The sequence below is a fragment of the Mandrillus leucophaeus genome, unplaced genomic scaffold (genome assembly GCF_000951045.1).
Source record: "Mandrillus leucophaeus isolate KB7577 unplaced genomic scaffold, Mleu.le_1.0 Scaffold182, whole genome shotgun sequence".
In the NCBI taxonomy this organism is placed as follows: domain Eukaryota; kingdom Metazoa; phylum Chordata; class Mammalia; order Primates; family Cercopithecidae; genus Mandrillus; species Mandrillus leucophaeus.
In genome coordinates, this window is record NW_012101832.1 from 696,753 (window position 1) to 716,112 (window position 19,360).

Genomic DNA, 19,360 nt, shown 5'->3' on the forward strand with positions numbered 1-19,360 from the left:
GACACACTCAAATCTCTTTGACTACACCATTCTTTCTACCTGGAATGGCTTTCTCCCTCATTCCCTGCTTGACAAACTTAAAAATCCAGTTCATCTGTGACGCCCTCCAGTGGAATAAACCTTAACTTTCTCTATCGCTAATAGCCCAGATAATAGCTTTGTTCTTCTAATACTTAATATCTTGTTCGAGTTGCTTACAGGTCTCTCTTGTCCTCAACAGACTATGAGCTCTGGAAGGCAATGACCATGTTCCTTCATCGTTTATCCCAAACACTTGACACAATGCTAGCAAACAGAAGATGGTACACAATAAATGTGTGTTAAATGAGTTAATCAACAAGCAACATAAATGTATATATTCTTCCTGTTTTGCAAAATGAAGGGAGAAGAAGTTTTCACATGCCTTAAAGGATAGGCTATAACACAGAAAACGGATTAGGCTACTTTGGAGAGGCTTCAAAAGCAGAACTGGCATTAAGGAATAGAAGTTGATTTTAGCACACTCTGGGGAAAAATTTTCTAACAATTAAGGTTGTGTAAAAACAAATGCAGCATATCCAGAAATTGTAAAATCCCAGTTAGTGCAGTGTTCAAACAGAGGCTTGGTAATCAGTTCTCAGGGATGGTGGAGAAACGATCCCCATGTGGTGAATTGGGTGAACAACGAGCCCTACGGTTCTTTCTACTACTACAGTCCTACTACTACAGTAGATGGTTTGCAGTAATTTTTAGGTCCCTTCCTGCTTACCATTCAATGGTTCTGAAAATGTAAAATGAAATAAACAATTTATGAAGATGTTAGGTCTTGAGGAACCTAAAACACAAATCAAATTCAGTTCCTGGAGCCTACAGTAGGCACTGAAAACTGGTTAAATACAACATACACATGAGGAAGAACCTAAATCAACAAACTTGGATTTTATAAGAGATTAATTCTACATGACGTAGCTTGTCATTAACTCTGACCTAAAATTTGGAAGTCAAAGTAAAAAAGCAGCAGTATTTGTTTTAAAAACAAATCTAGTGCCAGTTACCTCAGTTCCACTCATTATATCCTTCCATTCTCTGATTCACTGAAAAGGAAGAATACACAGAAACACCAGTGGGATCTTGGAAAAATTATGTAGGGCTGCTGAGAGGTATGTTTACCTCTATGTTTTCATCTACACAAAAAAGAGTTCATCAAGTTCCTTATTCCAAAATAACGATAAACAGTAACTTTGAACTTCTGTAAGTACAAACATTTTAAGGAACCATGAGACCAAAATAAAGGCTTATGCAATCAACCTCTGCTTTCAGAATGCTTGCAAGAGAAGTCCCTTTCCATCTGGGCCATCTTGCAAGAATGTTGTTTCCGTTTGTCAAAAAGAAACACTGTCCACATTTGTACAGTTGAAAAAAGAGCATAAGTTAAGCTTAAAAATGTCTGAGACAAAATTAAAACATGTCTGAGACTGATTAGAGAATAAAGGTAAATCCTACACCAAGAAATTTAAAATGAGAACATCAGAGGTGGAAAGAACTTTAGAACTCCTCTTGGGTCCAAATTCCCACTGAATGCACCCTCCTTGTAAGGGTGACCACCTGCTTTGTCCAACGCTAAGTCAGTTATGTACCATTTCAAAAGGTAGTCGGTTTGTCCATTAGACAGCATTGACTAGCAGAGAGGCCTTCCTTATACTGAGTCCGATTAATCTGTCTTCCTACCATTTTGATATCCTGGTGCTGCTTTTTACTCCCCCCATACTTATATATCGAAGTATGCAAGATAAAGATGGAGGTTTAGAGATTCTAGCAGAAGAAAGCAGCCACTTATATACTCAACCAAAATACAAGCCCACTGAACCAACTTGATCCAGGAGCTCAATGATAGAACAGACGTAGCAATTAGACAGACTGCTGTGATTATCAGTGGAGATGAAGCAAAGCAACATTATCTTCCTAAGAGGTAACCGGAAAAAGGAGGTTAAGGGAAGTAGAACACTGCTAAGTACTCACTAATGAAATGATTAGTCAATCTATATCTAAAGCTAATTCAGTAGTTAACTTAAAATGGCTTTTCTCAAAAAACATTAAAGCCTGTAACACAAAGAAATCAACAGGGAAGCAGACTGAGGTCTACTAGGACAAAGGAAGGAGTCATTCTTCATCTTTCTCATGTTATTTAACTGGCCCTTCTTATCTACAGAGCTAAAGATACGGATTATCTAAACTACAGCACTAATTTCCTGTGTGACTTTAGACAAGTCAATACACCTCTCTGACAAGTCAATATACCTTAACCAGATTATCTCAAATCTACCTCTTCTGAAAGACAGTAACTTTATCTCAAAAATTCATTAAACTACTCCAAAAAGGTTGAAGGGAAGGCAATTAACTTTTAGTAAATCTGGCTCCACATAATCTTACTGCCTTGGTTTTATTATTATTATTATTATTATTATTTTGTAGAGGTGAGGTCTTGCTATGTTGCCCAGGCTGGTTTTGAACTCCTGGGCTCAAGTGATCTTCCCACCTTGGCTTCCCAAAGTACTGGGATTACAGGCAATGAGCCACTGGGCCTGGCCATTGGTTTATTACTAACAGGTAGGGATTTACTGTCACTCTTCCTTGTTGTCTCTCCCACCAGTGGAAGGTAACTAGTTTCTACTTGGGTGATGTTTCTGGGAATAAAGAACTATCAATCAGTCATCCCGTATCATTATTATCAACTCAATTCCCCAGGTGACTTCAGGAGGGAAAGAATGGGATCCTAGTTTGGACCTTGTTGGCTTTGAAAAGGACATTCTGCCAACATATGTTCTGATAATGTCATCACCTCATTCAAAGCTATGTCAGTGGACCCCCCACCATCAACTGAACTCCAAACTTCAAAGTATGGCTTAAATTCTCCCATGATCAGGGTCTTTCTTTAATTCTCATTACTCCTCTTCTCACTTCTATATACCAACAATGACATCACTTCCTCTTAAAACTGTGTGTAGAGATGCCACTTGTCATGTTACTGACTCACAGAGAAATCTGAGAGAGTGAATCCTACCCACAGAGACCCACAGGCCTTTTTCTGATTTGGGGATGGGATACAGACAGAGGGACTCTTGGGTGTGGTGAGTCACTGTTCCAATTAGAGGACCTCCTGACTGCCACAAAAATCAACGTACATATATGTCAAAACACCACATTATATACTGTAAACATATACAATTTTCATTTGTCAATTATATCATCATAAAAAAAATTTATTTCCAGTTGGTCCTGGGAAAGCTATGCAAAGATCTTGGTAGTTATGTCTGAGAGCTGAGACAAGGCCCAAGTCTTCGGGGGTTTCCCTAGGAGATTCTGGTATGTGCTGCTATGATTGTTTTTATCGTAAAGAGCCAACGTATTTTAAGGAGGGAGAAAGAGCTAGCCAAGAGATTTTCTGACAGTATTGAAGAACCCTGTAAAGTCAGTGAGATGAGACTGATTACATAAGCCAACGAGGCCCCCCAGTTGCTTCCATTAGAGGCCAGTCCCTTGATGCTACAAACACTGAATAAGACAAAACTTAAAAATCTGATCAGGTTCACCTCCTTCTTTGAGGACAATAGACTTTTTCAAAAAAGAGCAAAAGTGGACCCCCTTAAGCTTTCATTTCATGGAGTGAACTGATGATGGCTAACCTTCAAGACACGGTCACTTGAAGATCCATCAAAAAATCCTTCCAATCCCTAGTGACTGGTGCCCCGAACACCCTAAACACACGCCATAAGAAGAGAACAACTTCTGAGGAAAATGGTAGATGGTGTGGTTAAAACACTTATCTTAAGAAAGCTTAGAACTGTGCTCCCAAGAAACCACAGGATGGAAGCAAAGAGTTCTGGAACTGAAGGAAAAAATTCTTGAACGCTGGAACATATGAATGAACTCAGTTGCAAATGATAAAGAGAACCAGCTAAAAATCTATGACCAAAACTGCTGGAGAAGATAGATTTTTGCTCTCTTTAGAGTCAATTACATGGATAATGGCAATTTGGAATTGGAAAAAAGGGTGAATCAGAAATGGAGACCACTTAGACTACTGTCAGAAGTCAATTTGAAGAAACTCATTGGTTCTGTTCACACAAATACTCCTTAAAAAGGTTAGAAGAGGCCGGGCGTGGTATGTCACGCCTGTAATGCCAGCACTTTGGGATGCTAAGGCCGGTGGATCACCTGAGGTCAGGGGTTCAAGACCAGCCTAGCCAACATGCTAAAACCCCATCTCTACTAAAAATACAAAAATTAGCCAGGCATTGTGGCTCACGCCTGTAATTCTAGCTATTTGGGAGGCTGAGGCAGGGGAATTGCTTGAACCTGGGAGGCGGAGGTTGCAGTGAGCTAAGATTGAGCCACTGCACTCCAGCCTGGGTGACAGAGCAAGACTCTGTCCCCCCCCCCCAAAAAAAAGGGAGAAGAACTACTTACACTTTGTTGATCAACTTATAATCTCTCACAAATAGCTTTACAGGGCCTATTTCCTCTATTTGCAAAACATCTTTTTGTGCAAATCTTGCTCTGCCCACTTTCCCCTTGAAGCTTTTTCTCCTTCCTATTCCAACTCCCACAGCACTCTGCTGCCTCTCCTGCTGCACTCACTGATTTGTGGTTGTTCTGTTGTTAGGTTTTTTGTTTGTTCTTCTAAGATAGGGTTTTGCTTTGTTGCCCAAGCTAGAGTGCAGTGCAGCCTTAATCTCCTGCGCTCAAGCAATCCTCCCACCTCAGCTTCTTGAGTAGCTGGGACTACAGGCATATGCTACCATGCCTGGCCAGCTTTTATTTTTGAGAGCTCCTTTAGGTAACAACAACAAATAAAAGTATACTAATTTAGTATACTTTTTTTTTTTTTTTTAAGACGGATTCACGCTCTGTCGCCCAGGCTGGAGTGCAGTGGCATAATCTTGGCTCACTGCAAATTCCGCCTCCAGGGTCCACGCCATTCTCCTGCCTCAGCCTCCCGAGTACCTGGGACTACAGGCACATGCCTACCATGCCTGGCTAATTTTTTGTATTTTTAGTAGAGACGGCGGGGTTTCACCACGTTAGTCAGGATGGTCTTGATCTCCTGACCTAGTGATGCGCTCACCTCGGCCTCCCCAAGTGCTGGGATTACAGGCATGAACCACGGTGCCCGGCCTAATTTAGTATACTTTTTTAAAACCTAGTATGAGTATTTTGCTTATGTGGATTTAAGTTTTTAGATCACTTATTACAGAAAATCACACAAAGGTAATTTAAATACCCTAAATAGAAAGTCAAGGGAAAGGGTGTCCTTAATGCTCCTTGTCTCCTGGTTAGCCTATGATATTTCAGCTCTAGCCAATTTCCTTTACACAAAGACTCTGCTTAAAGCATTTATGAATAAGCTGGAAGAGTGGTGGATGAGACATGGCTTCTCTGAATAGGGGAGGGAGGACACAAAAAATAGCTGCTTTCATTGAGGGCAGGAAAGAGATTATTTCATTAGGAGCCAAACAGTGAGACTATCTCAGTACAAACAATTGTTTGGCTTGAAGACTCCATGTGGGTAATTACTCCAGCAAAGGCTCAGCTGGAATGGAACACGGAGCCTGCCAGGACCTAAGGATAGGGACTGACACAGGCTTAAGTGTCTGAATCATGGCTTTGGAATCCCAGAGCATCCCAGCAAAGATGCTCACCCTAATCAGCGAGAAGCACCATTCTGCACCCGACCGGGTGAAGAATGTGAATTTAAAACAGATGAGAAAAACTAGGGGTACTGGGAGCAAATTCAAAGTTATTAAAACTAAACTGATATTTTATAGCAAATGTAGCAAGTCCAAAGATTAGATTTCTTGGGAAATCGAATGCATTTCAATCACCACTTCAATGGCTAATAACAGGCTGGGTGGAGTTGGTGTGCAGGGAGGGACTGCTGAGCTAACAGCTGGGCAAATCATTTCAAAGTCAGCCAGGTGGACCTGACATTTTAAAACTTGATATTATAATTAAACCAATTTCCTAGTGACCTCACTTCAGGTAATATATGCAAACTTGGTTCTCAAGTTACTGTCTTCATCTCCTGGGGACATTTAGTTCTTTACATTTTTAGGTTACTTCAGGTTAACTTCCTCTTTGCAACAACCAGTATCTACTCATATATTTAAAAACAAAAACAAAACAAAAAACTAAAGCTGCAAAGTGAGCCTGCCCGCTGCGGGAGGAAAGCGGCCTGTGTTTAGAAGAAGCTACTCAAAAGGGTGATATGGTCATTGTCCAGTGAGATTGCTCTTCAACCTCCATCCCTAGGATAGACTCCCCACCCCACCACATTGACGAGGGATTTTTTTCCCCTAGAAAGCTGAAGGGATAACTATCATAATACTAGGTTCTGGATGCACACGACCCAGTCCCAATCCATAACTCACAATCCCAGGGCCTTCCTAAGTTGCTACCTGATAGCCTTTGCGAGTAAATGCTTTCATACATTTCAATCATTACCCTGACCAAGGCTAACAGCAGGCTGGTGGGTGTAGGCGTATAGGGACTGCAGAGCTAACAGTTGGGCAATCATTTCAAAGTTGGCCAGGTGGACTCAACATTTATAAATTTGACATGGTCATTAAAGTCGCTCATAATCAAGTGTCGGCTCGGTGTATAGTACACACTTGATACATGCTTACTGATTAAACAGGGAATAAGCAATAGTGGAACAATATGAAAACTGGTATTAAAAACAGCCCATATTCAAATAGTCTCATCTTTGTCCCTCTAGACCAATGGCTCCCAACAGAAACAATTTCCCCTCAAGGGGCAATGCTGATGTCTAGAGACACTTTTGGTTATCACAACTGGCAGAGGGGTGGGGAAGTGCTACTGGCATCTAGTGGGCAGAGGACAGGAATGCTGGCTTCTAAACATTCTAAAATGCCCTAGACAGTGCCCACAACAAGGAATTACCCAAAATGTCAATAGTCTGAGGTTGAGAAATCCTGCTCTAGAGGAACCATTTTTAAGCCATTTAGTTTGAAGTGAGACATAAGAATATGTCAGTTTTGTGGAAAGGCCTCTTCTCTTGTTCTGTAACAAACAGATACACATTTAGAGTATAAAATTCTAAAATTGTAACAAACCTTAGGAATGATCTAGTCTAAGCACAGTTGGAGAAACTAAGGCCTAGAGAGGTCAAGCCATTTGCCCAAGTTCACAGAAGAAAGGATCCGCTGGACTGAACTTAGAATCACCTTTACACACCCAAACGTGTGTTATACATAGTAGATGCTCAATAATGGTCACGAAATTGATATCTTGTTCTTTAGGTGTTCTTTTTATTTATTTTTTTTTAAGTTACAACATACAATTCACTCTCTGCTCCTGGGAATCTGAGACTGTGAAGACGAAGTTCCTCCCATCCACACTCCCCTTCCTCAAAAAGAAGCCCAGAAGGGAAAAACAGTGTAACGTACTAGAGCTCAAGACAGAGTGGCCAGGCAGAAAATGTTTTTCCATTGTTTCCAGGAAAGCTCATGTCTTTCACCCAGGCAGAGGCTCTACACAAAACCTTCTAAGTGAGCAAATGAGCCCTTGTACAAGACCATGGACATGCGAATTTCTCTTCGCAACTCAGCACAGCAGCTTTCCTAACACACTGGGGAAGTCCCAACCAACGGCAAACAGATGGAAAATCAGTGCCAGTTTCACTGAATCACAACCACATCCAAACAAGCTAGAGAGCTTCCAGTTCTAAACAAACAGCAGAATCAAAATGAATTCTGGGATCAAAGTACAGATGGTTGGTTAGTCCAGTGGGTGCTGAATATCAGTCATCAAAACAGCCCTGGCTTAAGGGAGGAGAGCAAAAGATGGAGATTTGCCCTTTGAAAAGGAAAACATTCACCACGATGTTTCAAAACCTAGGTGTTTCAGAATAGAATACAATGAGGTAGAGGTCAAAGATATGGCACAAGGGGGTGGGGCAAAGATACCAGCCATGTGAATAGAAAGATCCTGCAAAGGGAACATAAGGCAGATGAACCCAGGGAAAGTCTGGCGGGGCACGGCAAGAGAAAGGCAGGGGGAGGGGTATCACAATTTCAAAAAAGCCCAAGTAAGATTCTTTAAATTAAACAAACCTGTTCCATTGGGCACAAGGAGAGTTTCTAAAACTGCTGCAAGGCTATTAAATTCCACAGCACCTGAGAACAATGTCTAAATATTTACTCCCATCCCACAAAAGGGCTAAAGGGCTGCTATTTCAGCCTCCTGTTTCACACTTCATGCTACATTTTTCCCAAGACGATGTGTCACACCAAAACCTCCTACTGAGAGGGCAGAGGATTCGCTTCATGTCTAGCTCCAGCTTTCAAAGCAGCACAGGTGGCAGAAGCACAGAAATGAAATGGCACAAAGAAGCAATTACCACAAAGCAACCATGAGATTCACCTGTTCAGCTTCTTGGACTGTCACAGATCTTCAGCTATCTGGGCTAATAGTATGAGGGTGACTATCAAAAAACAAAACAAAGTAGATGACCTGAACACACATTAATAGAATAATGCTGCTCATAACAGGGACACAGACACTATGTGCCAGACACTGTGCATTAGGTATGCAGATAGATGTGAAAACACAGTCCCTGTCTTCATTTCCAGTCTAAGGCCCTTCTTCAAAAGAAATAATAATGCAGTAGCTGTTACCTCCTTTCTACTAATGCAGGACCTCTAATGCATCTTCCTAGAGGACTAAGTTTAAGTCAATGAGGACTATATGAACAACCTAAGATGCTAGTCATTGGCACAAGGGTATTTCCGCACATCAGGAATATAATGTGAAAGTGCCAGCCCATCTTGCTGTGATATGACCCATAAAGCTGTTCTTTATGCTCCTTATGTCCCTTATGTTCCTTACATCCCTTATGGAGAAACCAGGGTTCTCCCAAGTTCCCCATTCCTTGCCTTAGCAGACATCTACTGCAATGAAGCAGTTCAGAATAACACCCAGAGCAAAGCCGTCTCTACGTGGGCTCAACCCAGAGAATCCCCCTGGTAACTTTTTCAATTAGAGGGCCCACTTGACTACTCAAATCTGAACACATAAATAACCCATCACTCTAACAACACCACAAAAATTTATACTTCCTTATTTGTATTGTTGAAAAGTTGAAAACTCAAATATTAACAATTGGGCAAGAGATAATAATGACATATTCTAATGATGGGATACAAAAAAGGTATTTAAATGTTTTTAACATCATGAAATAAGCTTATAATAAATGTTAAGCAAAAACTAATGATATAAAATCATTATGGTATAAGCTTAAGTAAATGGGTGATAAAAATTATGAAAAATAAGGCTGGGTGTGATGGTTGACGCCTGTAATCCCGGCACTCTGGCAGGCCGAGGCAGGCAGATGATGTGAGCTCAGGAGTTTGAGACTAGCCTGGGCAACATGGCAAAACCCTGTCTGTACTAAAAATACAAAAATTAGCTGGGCGTGGTGGTGTGCACCTGTAGTCCCAGCTACTCGGAAGGCTTAGCCAGAAGAACTGCTTGAGCCTGGTAGACAGAGGTTGCAGTGAGCTGAGATTGTGCCACTGTACTCCAGCTTGGGTGACGGAGCAAGAGACCTTGTCTCAAAAAAAAAAAAAGAATTATGAAAAATACCTTCAGCATCATTATATTTTTCATACTTTCCAGTGATTTTTATCATGGGGTATAGGTTTCATAATCATAAAAGATAAAGTTGTTGTTGTTGTTTAAAAAAAACAACCAGCATTTACTGATTATAAGTACAGGGATCCTCCCATCTCCCCAGCTCCTAAAATCCCGTAAGACAGAAAACAACTATGGCAACAAATCTTTCTTTCCTTAAAAGTATGAGAAGTCTAATGAAACTGGGACCTATTTTTACTCTGCCCATAATATGGACCCTTGATCTGAGCCACCTGTGTCAGGCTACTTCTGTTGAGACTAGACTCAGAACAAGTTAGAATGCTCAGAGGAGCCAAGCTGGAGTCTTCCTGATTCCAATGTTGCATTTAATGAAGCTTCCCTTCTCTTTCATATAATCTGGGAATATTAATACTGTAGTCACACTACAGGCAAGACCTTTCCTCAAGTTTCTCCTCCATCTGTAACAGTTCCTCTAACCGAACTCTTCATGCCTACTTTCAGAGAGACAAAGTCAATCCCTGTTCCAAACAGCTAATCTTTCAGTAAAAATGATTTCAACATAGCAGAAGCACCTGCATCTCTTAATTCTTTCTTTCTCAAATCAGCTGTCACACTCAAATTGGTTTCCGTCAGCTCTGCTGTTTTCAGCTATTTTGAACAAAAGCATCATGGTAAGAATAGGGAGTTTCCTTCCTGTTTCTCTTCTCAGGGTTTGTGTCAGTTACAAGGAGTGATAAAGTGTCAACAACAACAAAAATACACTGATGCCCCCTTCTCTACAAGCTTTACACTACAGCATATGATGTCACCAGTTCACACAGAAAATCCTGTACGAAATTATTTTTGAAGGCATAGAATAAAAACAACCACCTAAATAATATTCAGACAAAATTTCCTTAACTCAAAACTAGAAACACTAGAGAACTATTTTCTAAATCCACACATTTGGGGACTTCCAGTTAGACAAGAAAAGAGGAAGTTAAACAACAAAATATACTGTGTGTGCACTTCGGACCAATGAGGTGAAGTAACACTGCAGGATTAACATGTAAACCCACATCTAAAGATGTAAGCTCTGTGGTAGACAGAGCCTGGGGATTTATGGTCTTCCATCACCAGCAACTGCTGCAAAAGACAGCATGGCTATTTGAAGAAAAGGAAAAGAAAAGGTGCTCTAATTGCTCAAATCACCATGCTAGGACACGCTTATCAGCTACAGCTGAGAGTAGGTCTCTCCCCCTCTCACATTTGCTTCACTGTTTCAACACATCATAAAATGAGAGCATTACACATTTGGTTTGTGGGTGAGGGGAAATGACATGAGGCCTGAGGAACCCAGTTCTCGTTGTTTCAGATTAAGAAATTTCTTCTTGGAAGCTTCGACCTGAAATTTTTTTTTTAAAAAAAGCATTTTCCAAGTGAGCTTATGAAATCCAGAACTTAAATAAACTGTATCCTATATGTATTTAAAAGCAAACCAGAATTCCTACAGGAAATCTGTAAACTGAGGGGAAAAGAGGGCTATGGTCAACAAAACTTGTCAGAGAATCACTTAACATTAATTGAAAATGAAAAGAAGCAACAATAATAAAATTCTATTACTACCCAGTGACATGCTACAAAGGAGGGATTCCAGGGCAAGCTTCAGCCACACATGAGGGAGGATGGGGGATAAGGGGAAGAGCTGGACAAACTGAAGACGACCACCAGAGCAACCTTACGCTGACGGATGGCCACAGCTGAGGCAGATCTGGCTCATCTCTGGGGCTGTCCACTGGGGAGAGACCTGCAGTTCAGCCATCAGTGGACCGGCATTCACAAAGCCTGTGGGGAAACACAGGATCCAGAAGAGTGGGGTAGGGAAGGAGAAAGTGTAGGAAACGGAATAGTCAAACATAGCAGTGAAATATTATGTTTATTAAATGTGAAGCTTCAAAAATGCATAGATGGATCTCTTAAGTTGAAATGGACCAGTTGAAAAGAACCGGTACTCTGGAAAGCAGTCTGATATGCTTTTTCAAATCCCAAATTACATTTTCATTACACCTGTGAATTATAGTAACCGCCTGCCAAGAGGAAATGAGTTTTTTGGAGAAAAGAAAGAAACAAGGAAACCTATGCAATTGTTACAGTTGGTAACTTCACTCAAACAATGAGAGTCCTTTATCTGTGGCCTCTGTGGGAAGTAATAGCCTAAAAGCAAACATACTCACACTGCACTGAAAATTCTGCTGGCCTAGTTCCACCAATTCCATTAATATAGCAAGGGCCCAAATGCAGGTGACCTGATTGACAAAAAAAGCACTTCTAGAAAGGGCTAAACTTGTCTCATATAACTCATTAGACACTTTTATAATCAAGAAGAAAACAAGTAGCCACAACTTGGAAAGCTCTGCCCTTAAATGGAGCAGCAGCAACATTCCTTACAAGACAAAATATTTTTTCAGGTCAGGGTAGAAGAAAACAGACCCAGTGATCTTGCCTGCCTCACCCAGTGCAAACTTATCTGAAGTTGTGGGGTAAAACAAACAAATCAGTAAGACTAGTCAAACTGACATGCAGCACAAGATAGAACAGCCACACCGCAGTCACCTTAACTATAAAGAAAAGACTGAGCTGAGGCCCGGGCTTGGTGGCTCACGTCTGCAATCCCAGCACTTTGGGAGGCCAAGGAGGGTGGATCACTTGAGGCCAGGAGTTTGAGACCAGCCTGGCCAATGTGGTGAGACCCTGTCTCTACTCTAAAAATACAAATAATTAGCTGAGCATGGAGGCACACACTTATAATCCCAGCTACCTGGAAGGCTGAGGCATGAGAATCACTTGAACCCGGGAGTCAGAGATGGCAGTGAGCTGAGACGGCATCAAAGCACTCCAGCCTGGGCAACAGAGCAAGACTCTGTCTCCAAAAAAACGAAAGAAAAAAAAAAAAGAGTGAGCTGTACCACGTTTTAAGGCTGCAATCTTCAACATTCTCTGTGTATGGCTTCTGTGCTATTAATTCAAGCTGTCCAGTTGTAGATGTACTCAATGTGGATATACCATACCTAAGACTTCTCAGAATTGACAGGGTGGGAACTTATTTTCTGAGTAACCTAAGTTGCTCCTGGCAGCAGCCAACAGTCAAATACATTTCAATATAGGAGCCAATTTGCCTAGTCATACCCCCTAAGTATATAAACTATGACTGAGTTGTTACATTACTTCCTGGGACTAATAATTGTTTCACCAACAGTCAAGATCCTTTAGAAGCACTCAATGTTGTATCCGCCGGAAAACGTTCTGTTCTCTTGTCCAAAATAATTCAAATACTATAAGGGGAAAGAAATTACATCTTGGAGAATTCACTGCCTTTGTGTCTTTGCCTGTTTGCGCTGGGATCACAGGGAACTACATCTCCCAGGCTCCCTTTGCCAACTGATTTCGGGATAAGTTCCATCAACGGGAGGCACTGACGAGGATAAGAGGCAGGAGCAGGGAGCAGCCAGGGTAATACACTCTCTCACTCGGCCTAGTTCCAGCTCTCACCAGACAGCTCCTCTTTCCATGCTTCCGCTCACACCAGACCACAGGGACTTCCAGCCCTTGGTGACACCAGTGCACCGTCTATTTTCCTTGTGGGCACAGTAGTTCCCAGGCATTGCTAATCGATGGGGTGCCTCACCAGCCCGTTTAGCTTCTTGGCTTTTCTAGCAACCGTGTAACCTATTCCCTATTTTAAATTCCCTCTGCTTATAAGACCAACAGTGGCTTCTGTTCCCGACTGGTCCTTGACTGACATAGGGCCTTCCAAACATATTTCAAAACTTATTTTTCAGAAAATTAATAGCTTTCCTAAGAATTAAAACAATTATTCAGATAACCTAGAAAAGGTATCTTCTAATATGAAACAAAACATTTACAGATGACAAAATCAATTCAGGCATTCAAACAAATATTTACTGAGAGCTTGGTCTGTGCCAAGCACAGTTCTAGGTGCTGGGAATACTACAGTGAACAAAACAAGTATAGACCCCTGTCCCCTAGCTTACATTCTAGGGACGGGTAAAGTGTGGCACATTACAATTTTTAAAATTAGCCAATACAGGACTGTTGCTTTAACAATAGAGGAATTTGATAAAAGTGGATTAACTTTAAGGTGTTCTACTCTACAAAGACTTGGTTCTTACCTTTTCAATGTGGTATGAACTGTCACATTCCAGGGGCCAATACAGAACTTCTTCAAAGCTAGTATCTAGTTAAACTGGCCACTTGATCAAACAGGAGTACAACTGTGATAAGGATTTAAACAGACACAATAACAAAAGATAGGCACTGTGTGCTTACAGTGTAAAGCATATGTATGTTTTATGCAGATTCTTGCTTGGCATCATTTTTACAGGAAATACCATTTGGAGGAACTGAGTCTGACTCAATTTAATAAGTCACTTTATTCCTTCTCTGTAGCGCAAGTAGAGTCCATCAACATAACATATACAGTCAGTGGCAATGTACATAACAAGTAGAATGTTGCAGTCACTGATTGCATGACACAATTTCCAAGATGGAATTTTCAGGCAGAAGAAAAGAAACAGACAATGACTCATGTGGTGAACAGTTATATAGACAACTGTGCCCAAGAAAGCTGCCACCTACATACCATAATGACATCAGATGAAAAATGCAGAAAGAAGGTAGTTTTCTAATTTATCTAGAAAAAAAAAGATTTGCTGAAAAGTATATATACTGAGAGATGAGACTGCTGCTACCTGTTTATGCATCCTAAGCACTGAGCAACCAGGAGCACACATCAGGTATTCCAAATATGACCTGCTTGAGCCTAAGAGCATGTTCAGCCTCAAAAATCAACATCATGAGCTCCAGAAATAACATAATATCTACTTCTGGCACTTCACTAGACTTATGCTAAAATAATTGAATGTACCCACAAAGGTACATTTCAATGGAGAATTTATGGGCACCGTGCTCAGACCTTTCTTACTATTCAGCGATTAGGAAGCGTTTCATGCCTGCAATATTTATAACCCCATGTGAATAGCAGGTGGACCTACAATACTATGGGCTTCTTATACAACAGGAAGTCTAAAGCATAGTGCATATTCAAAATCTCTACGTCACGGAGCAAGTCAACCACAGAGCTCAGGTTTTAACCTTACAGGATCCTAACTACCTATCAAACTCTACTCCTCATCACTCCTCAAAATGCAGTCAAAATATACTAAAGAATCCCCCCCACACACACACACACAAAACAGTGCACCTCGGAGGCTTTACACATTCTGTTCCCTCTTCCTAGAATGCAAAGTTCCCTAAATTCACTTGGCAAATCATGTTTATCCTTTAAGACACAGCCTACTTTTCTCTTTGAAGCCATGACTTCCTGAGGAAGACTTCTTTGCCTTCTTCAGTGCTTTCATTTCTCCCTGTATACCATGCCACAATAATTTCTATATTGCATCATTTATATTTGTACACATCTGCTTCCCCATTAGACCGTAAAATCCTTGAGACCAAAAACCCTTTCTTTTAATCTATATATCCTGGTACAATGTCTGAGAAAAAGTAGGTAGTAAGTGCTTAAGAAACATTTTCTGAATGACTATATGTAGTAGGGGATCTCAGGCTTGCGAAGTTCCCCTAAAAGATATTACATTTTCTAGTCTTCATCTCACTGGCACCAAATGATATTTAAAGGGCAAGGAGAACAAATACGAAAGTATCTCTCAGGGAACAGGTTTAATATGTTGACATTAAAAGACAATCTAATGGGGATTTTGATAAATCACTTTCAGTAAAACTGTATCAATCTAAGCATGACTGTCAGAGTTACAGTGCACTAGCTGTAAAAAACCCAGAAATGTATGTGATCTTGGCTAGAGAAAGGCATTTAACAACTAGAAATGGAAGCAGAACTCCTTCTGTTGTTTAGCTCCATTGGAATTTTTACTTTTTAAAAGGTGCCACAGACTGAACATGGTGGCTCACGCCTGTAATCCCAGCACTTTGAGAGGCTAAGGTGGGCGGATCACCTGAGGTCAGGGGTTCGAGACCAGTCTGGCCAATATGATGAAACTCTGTCTCTACTAAAAATACAAAATATTAGCTGGGTGTGGTGGAAGGAGCCTGTAATCCCAGCTACTCGGGAGGCTGAGGCAGGAGAATCGCTTGAACCTGGGAAGCAGAGGTTGCAGTGAGCCAAGACTGTGCCACTGCACTCCAGCCTGGGCAACAGAGCGAGACTCCATCTCAAAAGAAAAAAGAAGTGCCACAGATACAGCTAAAATAATTTAAAATTGATAGGAAAGTTCATTTCTAGGGAATATTTAATAAGCAATGACTTGGCTATCAACAGAAAACAAATGTAAAGCAAAGCTAAAGATTAACGTACATGAGTTGAAATTTAAGACAACTATGAGAAAATTTCTACACAAAGAAATTCCCTGGTCTAATCTTCCATACGAGTTTGAAATCAGGAAACATCCAGAGACCATCCTCAAGGGTACCATAAAGCACATTTTTGCAAAAATGCCAGAACTCCATATATAGAAAATGGTTTTGGCTTAAAGACTAGGGAATTACTGGGTGAGTCATTCTAACTGTGGCTTCCAGTAACCAGACTATCTTAAGGGAATAAAGTCAAAAGTAAAACTAATAAAATCAAGATAAAAAAATTTATGATCAGCAATGGTGAAAATAAATAATGCAGACATTTGTGTAACACATTAGCTTACAAAGCACTTTCGTTTTTCAAACTAGGAAAATTAAACTGAGAAAGTTAGGTGTATGTGGAATCAGGTCACCAAGCTGCAATAGGCAAAGTAAAGGAGTTTAACTAGCTGTTTCAACATGAAGTCTACAGACTCTTCCATTATTCTGCCTCTCTGCCATCTTAACGGTAGGCTTATATGTGTCTATGGGCCTAGGACACTTTCTAAGATACCTTCAAAGAGAACAGAGTCCACTGGGCGTGGTGGCTTGTGCCTGTAATCCCAGCATTTTGGGAGGCCAAGGTGGGCAGATCACTTGAGGTCAGGAGTTCGAGACCAGCCTTGACAACATGGTGAAACCTTGTCTCTGCTAAAAATATAAAAGTTAGTCAGGTGCCTGTAATCCCCACTACTCAGGAGGCTGAGGCAGGAGAACGTGACCCCAGGAGGTGGAGTTTGCAGTGAGCCAAAATAGCGCCATTGCACTTAGCAAGACTCCGTCTCAAAAAAAAGAGAGAGAGAGAGCAGTGTCTTCCAAATCATTTAAGAGTATCTTTCAACTTAATCAAGATAACTTTGGTCGTAGCCTTAGAAAACACCTTCAAAGAGCAAAGCACTCCTCAATGTGCATGGAAAGTGAATGCTCTCCATGTTCTGTTGATTGAAAAATGCAGATGTCAAGAGTTGTGGGTAATATGCTACCGTTTGCATAAAAGCACTGCAAAGAAACATATTTAAATGTTGTCGTTTGTCTACGCATATATTATCTCTTAAAAGTCACGTAAGAAATTGCCAACAATGGGCTAGGTATGGTGGTTCACACCTGTAATCCCAGCACTTTGGGAGGCCGAGGCGAGTCGATCACCCGAGGTCAGGAGGTCGAGGCCAGCCTGACCAACATGGTGAAACCCCATCTCTATTAAAAATAGAGGGCGCCCAGCTACTTGGGAGGCTGAGGCAGGAGAACCACTTGAACCCGGGAGGGAGAGGTTATAGTGAGCCAAGATCTCGCCGTTGCACTCCAGCCTGGGCGACAAAAGCAAAACTCTGTCTCACACACACAAAAAAAAAAAAGGAAAAGAAAAGAAATTGCCAACAATGGTTACTTCCAGGGAGGGATGAGGGACAGGAGAATGATTTTATACTGTACATATTCCCCTTTGGACCTTTTGAATTTTGAACTACATGAAAGTGCTACTTTTTTCAAAAAGTAAATTTAAATGTAAATTTAAAAATATACAATAGGAGTTGGAACATAGGCAGTGTTGGGTGGGGTGAAACATTTCAGAGATAGGATGTAGCAGAAGAAGGGAAAAGCAAAAAATTATTATACTTTCTGTCAGACTCTAGAATTTCATATGGTGTTTCAGTCTGAGGTAAATATTCCTCAAGATGATCAAATGTCTTGTACTTTTAACTCTTTGCTCTGCCGGGTATGATGTGTCACACCTGTAATCCCAGCACTTTGGGAGGCTGAGACGAGAGGACTCCTTGAGCCCAGGAGTTAGAACCAGCCTGAGAAACATAGTGAGACCCTGTCTCAATTGCAGACAATCCAGTAAATGAATAAATACATCTTTGCCCATCAAACAGCTCTTAATTTCTCACAAACCTTGACACTAAGAAAGGAGTGTCCCAATAGTGGACACAAATATTTAGGTCATCAGAAAGGTATAGTCAGCCCTCTGTTAGAAATGGATTCTGCATCTGTGGATTCAACCAACTGCAGATTGAAAATATTCGAAAACATGGCTGGGTCCTGTGGCACATGCCTGTAGTCCCAGCACTTTGGAAGGCTAAGTGGGAGGATAGATTGAGTCTGAGGCTACAGTGAGCTATAATTGCACCACTGCACTCCAGCCTGGGCGGCAGAGCAAGACCTTGTCTCAAAAAAAAAAAAAAAAGAAAATATTCAGTAAAAAATGGATGGCTGCATCTGTACAGAACATGTGCAGACTTTTTTCCTTGTCATTATTCCCTAAATGATACAGAGTAACAACTACTGGCATAGCATTAACATTGTATTAGGTATTATAAGTAATCTAGAGATGATTTAAAGTATAAGGGAGGATGTGTAAAAGTTATATGCAAGCACTACGCTATTTGTATCAGGGACTCGAGCATCTGTGGATTTCAATACCCCAGAAGGTTCCTGGAGCCTTTCCCCCATGGATACCAAAGGACAACTGTAGATCCTTTCATAGTAAATAAGACAGTGTCCAGTTTAAAACATAGTCTCTGAAGGGGTGGCTTAGCAGTTATTCCTGACACACCGATAAAATCTGGAACTGCAGAGCTAGAAGTTAAATCTTGGACCAGTATGACCCTAAGTACAAAGGAAGTATGATCCATATCCAAAAATGGAACCCAGCCTCAATAAATCAGCCAGAGTAACCATTCACATATCTGGAATTTTCAGTAGTTTTGTCCTCTGTTCTATCACTACCTAAGTCAATCCAAAAGCTCACCCTAAAAGTCACGTTAACCCCAGGGCTTTGGGTAATGAAGAAATCACATCTTGAGCCTAGAGCAAATCATAGCATTTCTTAAAAAGGCAGCACCAAAGAAGTTTCCTTTCCCACACTGAAATTACTGGAATGGCTTCGTGGCCCCAGAAACTGGTGAGACTCGTGCCCAAGCAAGTTAAAAACCCCAGGATCGACAAAACTTGTACAAAGTAAAAAGAACACATGCTTGTTCTCTATTCTGATGCTTATTTGTTTTGTTTTGTTTTGTTTTGTTTTGTTTTGTTTTTGAGACGGGGTCTTGCTCTCTTTCCCAGGCTGGGGCGCAGTGGCACTTGATCATGACTCACTGCAGCTTCGACCTCCTGGGCTCAGGTGCCCAGGTGATCCTCCTGCCTCAGCCTCCTGAGTAGCTGGGACCACAGATGCGCACCACCATACCCAACTAATTTCTAAATTATTTGTAGCGACAAGGTCACACTATGTTGCCCAGACTGGTCTTGAACTCCTGGACTCAACTGATCCTCCTTCCTCGGC

At 41.1% G+C, this 19,360-nt stretch overlaps 1 protein-coding gene across 3 annotated transcripts in view; it reads right to left on the minus strand.

Moving 5' to 3' along the window:
• The window catches only part of SMAP2 (small ArfGAP2), an 82,122-nt gene that overhangs the window by 27,370 nt on the left and 35,392 nt on the right, over positions 1-19,360 (minus strand). Inside the window, exon 1 of one of the 3 annotated variants that reach the window (XM_011977644.1) lies at positions 4,466-4,544. The exons of the other annotated variants lie outside the window; for them this stretch is intronic. The gene's annotated coding sequence lies outside the window, so the exon portion shown is untranslated. Of the gene's footprint in view, positions 1-4,465; positions 4,545-19,360 lie in introns of those variants that run through there. 3 annotated transcript variants of the gene reach the window in all.